The sequence below is a fragment of the Mytilus californianus genome, unplaced genomic scaffold, assembly GCF_021869535.1.
Source record: "Mytilus californianus isolate M0D057914Y unplaced genomic scaffold, xbMytCali1.0.p SCAF_55, whole genome shotgun sequence".
Lineage (NCBI taxonomy): Eukaryota > Metazoa > Mollusca > Bivalvia > Mytilida > Mytilidae > Mytilus > Mytilus californianus.
The window spans coordinates 662525-671320 of NW_026262707.1; the positions used below are offsets into that span (position 1 = coordinate 662525).

An 8796-nucleotide genomic window follows, 5' to 3' on the forward strand; every position below is an offset into this window, starting at 1 on the left:
TACGCAGCCACGTCCGGTCAGAATGGGGACGTTAAATCCGATGCCTCGTGTAGAGAAAGTGCCACGCTCTCTGCACGCGAAGAACCCTTGCAACAACTCTTTGAGGGGTCCGTAGGTGACCTGTTGCAAGGCAAAATTTCTGTTCCTACCCAATTTACCCTCATTTTCCAGTGGCAGTCTAAATTTCCCCGACCTTCTTCCCGGACGGCCTACATTACAGGACCTACCTATCGTATTTATTGTTAATTTGTTCTCGTCCTGAATATGCATGAAATATTTGCCACTGGACGTTAAGCAACCAACAGTCAATCAATCAATCTTGTGATCCATGCCTTTACCGGTTGTGATACAGTTCTCTGTATGCTTGAAAAGGAAAAAAAAGACTGCGTGGGAGACATTGATGTCATTTGAAGATGTGACTTCAACATTAGAATGATGATTGAACAGCATAAATCACCGTGGTTTTACTGTAAGATCGCACAAACTTATCAGATGGGGTTAACGAAGCAAGAAAATAACTATTTGCGCAAAAGGGAAGGCTAACTGAGGCTATTCCCTCAACTTGGTCTAGACTTTTCCAGCATGTAAAACGTGTAATATATTAAGGCGGGTGTTAAGGGGGACGAGCTTGGAATTGGCTCTTATGCTACCCAGTCCAGGCGCTAATGGATAGCGAAAAAACAAAGAGAATCCATAGGAACCCTTTTAAAAAAACTCTTTCTGAAGCCTCATCATCTTGTCAGGAGTTTGTACATTGTGGAGGTAAGAAAAGATGACGCAGTCGTTGTAAATGTGGAAAATTGGGTCTCCCGTGCACTGCTTTGTGTGCTTGTGGTGGTGAATGTGAATAAACATGTGTTTGTGTCCAAAAAGTAGTAATTTTAAAAATGTTTTATATTAAAAGAAGTTGTGATTGCCAATAAGACAACTCTCCACAAGAGACCAAATGACACTGAAATAAAGAACTATAGGTCACTGTACGGCCTTCCACAATGAGCAAAGCCCATAACGCATAGTCAGCTATACAAGGCCCCGAAATGACAATGTAAAACAATTCAAATGAGAAAACTAACTAGTACTTTAGTGACTTTATTTTGTTTTAATCAATATATCCAAAAATCTACATCTAGGATATGGATTGAGGACTCATCTTTGAAATTTACGCCATATTGTTTAAACTTTGTATTAAAACATTTAAAAAATAATAGAGAATTAGTGGTTTTGAGTTTAACTTAAAGCCAAAAGTATAATGACCAGCACAAAAAACATTTTTTTTTACATTTTGAAAAAAAGGTAAATGTTAAAATAAAAAATCGATATTTCTATTTCCGCCATATTAGATTTTACTGGAAGTAGGGGTTTTTAAAGACACATGTCCTATATATTTTATCCATGAGAAGCACCAAAGAAAGGTTCCTTCACAATATTATGATAGTAGCAATACTTTAAAACACATTGCAATTACCCTGCCTAAAAAACGTTCATTTTAGTACAATGTCCGCCATATTAGATTTTACCGGAAGTAGGGTTTTTGAAGACATCTAATCAATATAATATATCCAACAGTAGTACATAACAAAGGTTTGTACAAAATTGTATGATAGTAGCATGATAATAACACCTTTGTTCACATACTAGCCTTTGATATAGGGCTGATTTAAGTATGATGTCCGCCATTTTGGATTTTACAGGAAGTGAGACTTTTTTTCAAATGCCTCCCTATTTGAATTAAAAGAGTAATAGCTGAAGTAGATCTATGCCAAATTTCATGCTTGTAGCAGGATGTGCACTATTCGTCTGAAATATGCTTGTAGCCGCTGTACTAGAATCGCCACATTTTGAAAAAACGTCAATGCTGTTATTATGCTTGAGATATTATATGAAATAGTCATTTAATATTAAATATATTACATTTAACAAGATTAAACCATTCATTATAGATAATTGTTTAAGATGTCACCTTAAATATATCACTTTATTTATTGATTATTTTACCATATTTTACAATGAATTCGATCAATTTTTATAGATAGTTGTATTAGACGTAACCTTAAATCGATAATTATTTTTTCTAAATATCGTATAAGATGTTACCCTCAATCCGCTTTTTTCTTTATTGATAATTCCTTTACATTTGCAAGATTCGTCCACTTTTGATAAATAATGTATTAAATTTTACATTAAATTAAAGATACCCCCAAGGGTGACTGGGAAACGAAATATGGTCACTTGGTCTTCTCCCGACCGGCAATAAAAAGCTTGCCAAAGTAGGCCGTCCGTTTGTCTGTGCGGGATGTATCAAGTTTGCAGCCACGTCCGGTCAGAATGGGACGTTTAATCAGATGCCTCGTGTAAAGAGAGTGCCACGCTCTTTGCACGTTTAGAACCCTTGCAACAACTCTTTGAGGGGTCCGTAGGTAGCCTGTTGCTAGGCAAAACTTCTGTCCATATCCAATTTACCCTCATTTTCTTGTGACAGTCCAAATTTCCCCGACCATCATTCCCGATGGCCTCTATTATTACAAAACGTACCTATTGTATTTATTGTTATCTTGTTCTCGTCCTGAACATGCATGAAATATTTGCCACTGGACTTTAAGCAACCAAAAATCACTCAATCTATTATAGATAATTGTATTTGATGTAACCTCATACCGGCCACTTTCGTTATTGATAATTTTATCCTATTTTACATGATTCAACCAATATATTCGACAATTTGTTTTACTATTGTTACAGTTTCAACCTTAGATCGATAACTTTTTTTTTAGATAATTGTATTAGAATTCACCGTAAATCGAAATCTTTTTACAGATAATTGTGTGAGATGAAGCCTTAAGGTAAGGTTTGCATGATACGTGGATTTTTTTCTTAAGTGATATTATACTAATATGATATATCATTTTGTTCAGGGAGGAGTACCAGACAATTTAATGTCGCCCGTCCCGTTTTTTTGGTGAGAAAAGCTCAAAATTTCGATTTTTTGACATTTTTTAGGGAAAAATTTATTTGCACTCTACGGATTCAATAATGTAGGCAAGTGACAATAAGCAAATAAAACTGAATAAAATATGTATAAACAATTGTTGTCCCTTCATTAATAATAAATTTCAAATCAAAAGTTCACAAAAAAGTACTATATCAAAAACAAAATTTGTTGGTTAAAATAAAACCGTTGCCATGGCAACAAAAAGCCAAAAAAATCCTGTTTCCCGGTCCACCGTTTTTGTAAAAAACTGAGAACTTAGGGATTTTAGTATTTTTAGTTTAATGAGCTGATAAAATTAATATGTCACCGAACTCGTTTTCACAGAAATGGTCGTTATACCTTCGTCATGTCATCTCGGTAAAACGCAAAAATGGGTTGTTTTGTGGATCTTCAAAGAAGATTTCGAGGTCAAAGTCATATTTGATAGCTTCTTTTTTCAAAGAATCATTCTGTCTTGTAACACTTTATGATTTATCATAACCAATGAGAGAAAACAGTGATTAACTTACCTTTTATGCTCAAATCTATCTGCCGGTAGGGGAGTTATTGAACTTTGGTCAAACTTTGTATTACATGAACAAGTATCTCATTTTGAAGAAAACAAATATTTTTTTCCGTGCTTCAAACTGTTATATTTTAAATTATAGAATAACATTATGATTGCCAATGAGAGTAACCAGTATTTCTTTATTGTCCAATGTTTGGTAAATTGTTTGTATGAAGCAATTGGATGAAAAGACATAAGTTTTGACTATGAAAGTCATGTACAGCAGCCGTGTTTATTCCATTCATTTCAATCTAGACATAAACAAATATTATAAAAATATTAATGAATAAGCAGAAAAAAGCCCTGCATGAAAAAGATAAATTTCTGGTATGATTTGTCCAATTGTTACACCATGTTCAGATTTGGAGTCTTTTTGACATAACAAACAAACTGCATGCTCCTATACATGAGGATAGACGAAACAGAAGATGAGCAGGGAACACAAACCAACTGTATATGTATTGTTCTTATATAAAATAACTAATGTGGTTATGTAGACCTGTAATATGAAAATCTTTCACATAATTTAATAAATTAAAATCAGTTCAATCAAGTTCACTTCTGGATATCTGTTTTGTATACCCCATTATGTGATTTGTGGTGTTTTTGTGTGATTGGCATGTACATTTGTATCTGTCTTTTTTCACATTTGCTCCTTGATTTAGATCTGTTGGTGATTGTGTTGTTCAGTGATTACAGTATTTATGCAAATTTAGATGGAATTTTATACAGTGAAAAATTTTCCAACTTTCAGAAGTAAAGGACAACCATAAAACTTGTTTAGGGGATCTTGTCATTTTGTTTTCTCAAACGTAGCACTATGGCCTACCCCTTCATTTGAATGATCAATGCAACACTTATATACCTAAAGAAAAACAATGATACTGAAGTATAATTATTTTTTATCTTTTAAAAATAAATGTTGTTTACATGAACAATATACATTAAAAAAAATTACAATAGTATATATATATAAGCAGGTCCAAAACTACCAAAATCTTCATTTGCACCCAATCCATTACATAGCTAAAAATATAAATGGTCCTATATCTGTCACCCCTGTCATATCTATTCTACTAAAGTACCTATAATTGTTCCAACCTTATAACATCATACCCAATTGCAAGTTCCTATTTCTGTCCCACCCTGAAAACATCATACCCAAGTTCCCATAACTGTCACACCCTCATAAACATCATACCCAACTTCCTATAACTGTCACACCCTCATAAGATCATACCCAAGTTCCGATATCTGTCACACCCTCATAAACATCATACATATGTTCCTATGACTGTCACACACTGATAACATCATACCGAAGTTCCTATGACTGTCACTCCGTCATAACATCATACCCAAGTTCCTAGGACTGTCAAACCCTCATAACATCATACCCAAATTCCTATGACTGTCACACCCTCATGACGTCATACCAAGTTTCTATAACTGTCATACCCTCATAACATCATACCAAAGTTCCAATGACTGTCACACCCTCATAACATCATACCCAAGTTCCTATGACTGTCACACCCTCATTACATCATACCAAGTTTCTATAACTGTCACACCCTTATAACATCATACCCAAGTTTCTATAATTGTCACACCCTCATAACATCATACCAAGTTTCTACAACTGTCACACCCTCATAACATCATACCCAAGTTCCTATGACTGTCACACCCTCATAACATCATACCCAAATTTCTATAACTGTCACACCCTCATAACATCATACCCAAGCAGTGGAAGGGGCATTAAGATTTACCCTTGTCTGTACACGTATGCTCTTTTGGACTTTATTGAGTATTTAATGAAAGTCCCTCAACCCGTACAGATGGACTGGACGTACATCCTATAATTGGTTTCCATTCTCTAACTTTAGTATGCTTTTATGAATCTTATACACAATGCTTATTACCAAAAAACACAGATTAAGTTTGATTTTGAGGAGCGTCACGGTTACCATACTAAAATTATGCCTCTTTACAAATAGAAAAAATTACTGAATTTTCGTTTCCATTCTCTAACTTTAGTTTTCCTAAAAAAAAATGTTATGAAACTTATACACAGTGCTAATCAACACAAAAAGCTGATCAAGTTAAATTTGGGAAGTGTCACTTCTACCATTCTAGAGTTATGACCCTTTACAAATAGAAAAATTGCCTTAACCAAATATTTTGAAACTTATACACAATGCTTATTACCACAAAACACAGATCTAATTTGAATTTTGATGGCCTTACTTTTACTGTTCTATAGAAACCCCCCTTTTCAAATTCAAAAAATTGCTGATTTTTTTGTTTTTGTTTTCTTCCATTAGTTTGCCTCAAATAAATGTTATGAAACTGATACGCAATGCTTACTAGTACAAATAAAATTGAGAATGGAAATGGGGAATATGGCCCAATAATTTCAGAGAAGAATTTTGTAAAAGTTAATGGATGACAATAAGACAACTACGGACGCCAAGTGATGCTAACAACGTGAAATTCATTCTTCTTTCTCCAGAAAACTAATCACAGATATTAAGTTCTTGTTTGTTAATCTAATATGCAGGTCAGTTAATAATAATTTTAAACCAGAGTTTCTGTTATGCGCTTATTGAAGATGAAGTGGAGAGACACCATTTCTGGCTAACTTCTTCACTGCTGCTAATGACATACATTTCTGTTGTAATATGTCATCATATGTTTTTTTCACATTATGAAAGCATATGTGGAAAAGACCTCCATCAAGGACTTCCTTCTGTATTTTTCCTGTAAATAAAGTAGTCAATACTCTAACATCTTCTTTCGCATCATGCGCTTGATACGTGTAGTTTGTCAATAGTTTACTGACCCAGATTTTCCTGCTTGTAGTTACCAACATCAGACTTTTGGAAGATTCTTTTTGAAATTTTCAGAGTATCAACAAAACCAAAAATATGAGACGAAAATTCTGAAAATAATTTGAATTCAGCCATTCTATTGCAAATAACTGGAATGTCAAAATTACAGGCATTGTGTCCTACAAGTACGGGTTGAGGGACTTTCTTTAAATACTCAATAAAGTCCAAAAGAGCTTCATGTATAGGTTTTTATGTTACTGGAATACCTCTATGGAACATAGTATTTGTTCTTCTATCATATCTTAACATATTGACAGCAGATGCCTGGTCAGAAATTTCACAACGTGGCTGAGCATAAACATTAAAGTCATGACCAGCTACTATCTGCAAAATGTCACTACTTCTCCCTCTGCCAGTTGTTTCGGTATCAAAACCAACATACGTAAAGGGATTTTCTGGCAGTTTCAATCTATTTGGAATTTCTGTTGTCTGGGTTAATTCATCATCACCAGCTGCAGAGTAGGTAACACCTTCATGAATTTCCTTAGTTGCTTTTTTACGACTTTTCGATATTTTTTTTACCAGACGTTTTCTCTTTGCTTGTAAACTTATCTGCTTAGCTTTTTGTAGCTTTCTCTTGGCAGCAATTTTTAAGGCCATTTTAAAGGTGAATTCTCCAGGAGATAATCCTACAGCTTTGTTAACCTGTGAAAAAGAGACAAAATCTATTGCAACTAGCTTTATAAATATCAAAGATAAAGATATAGATTGTAGAGCATTTGATGAAAAAGTGACCAAAGTCAAATCCTTTTCCGAATGGTCCTTAAGGTAGATCATAGGTATATATTTCCTCAGATGGATTTTTTTTTTATACTTTGCCAAAATAAAGTTTTTTTTATGCTTTTTCCAAAAATATGAGAAGTATGGGTCCCATGCTATTTTTCAAGCTACGGGTCGTACAAATTGTTCAAATTTGCTTAGATTGTTCATGAAAAAACACATTTTGTAGCAGAACAAGAAATCTATTAGATAGAATTTTGAAATAAAATATGAGATGTTTTTTAATATGCTTTAAGAAAATTGAAAGAAAAAATGGTGTCACCGAAATTGTTTTCTTGCTACAAGTAAAAAAATAAAATTTCCCTATCAGTCCAGTATAAAAAAAATTACTAGAAGAGTTATCTCCCCTTAAATGGCCAAGTTGAAAAAAATGATTCTAAAAACACAAATATTTGGTATTTATTTAAACATTTTGAATAATGCAATAAATCACCAGGTTTTCTTTCTATAAATCAACAGTCTAACCTATAAATTGCCAATCTGTCTCCAAATTTGCAGATTTATACCATGAATCTACCTTAAAAATTCCTATTCAGGGGAAGTAAAAAATCTGCAAAAGCTTGACCTGAGTTGATTGGTGATGCCCTCTGAACGTAGAGCGGCAAATATTACATCAATATCCAGGACGTTATCATGATAGTGAACTATGAATATATTCATGTTTTAATTTTCATTCTAACGTATAAAGTTTTTGCAAAAACCTCACCACTTCAACAGTCAACACCTGCCAAGCTGACCCGCAATAAGAAAAGAAAGGTGAATAATCTTACATATTTACAGCAACTGCTTAAAACTGGTTTCTTATGCGCATATTACTTACTCTTACATCCTATGAATTAAAGAAATTCTTCTTTCTGTGTGAGTATATTCTTGTCTTAGAATTTTGTAGTGGTCTGCACAAAACACAGATCCTGGTTTCGGTTTGGACGTGCATACATTTGGGAAATTCAAAAGGGGGAATCCCTGAACTTCCATCTCCATGACAAACATACAATGGGAAAGGCACACTTTCCAGCACCCATCAATAACTCTCAAGTTTTCACAACTTATATTACCTCCTCTATCATTACAGATACAGATCATCATCTTTCATGTCTTCATGCGGTGAATCTTTTGGAGAATCAACATCAGAAGCTGAAAATGTTATAACATATAACAATTAAACAAGAATAGTTCCCAGTTGTACAATATTATTGTGTAATTAATGTTGTGCCAAGCTCAAACCTATTTATGGAAGTACACCCTTTTGAGAATATCTGGGTGAAGTAGTAATACAATATTCCATATTGCGATACTTTCCTAAAATAAAATCACCTTTTTTGTAAAATTGTTTCGCAGTCAATAGGTCTTCTAGTGAACAAATCAGATTGAACGTAACACTCCTTTAATTTTTGCCCAAAATTGTACAGATAACAGAAAGTCGATGAAAATTTTCTAACCAAATTGCTTTCCTAGATTTAAGTGTACATTTTTAATCAACTAATACTAAAGTTATGTAATATTTCAACTCTCAGTTTACCCAAAAGGTGACTGGGGAAACGAAATATGGTCACTTGGTCTTCTCCCAACCGGCAGTAAAACGC

General features: G+C 33.8%; 1 pseudogene; it reads right to left on the reverse strand.

Moving 5' to 3' along the window:
• Window positions 1–8280, reverse strand: part of LOC127703912 (uncharacterized) — a 33169-nt pseudogene extending 24889 nt beyond the window's left edge.
• Window positions 8281–8796: the final 516 nt, after the last annotated feature.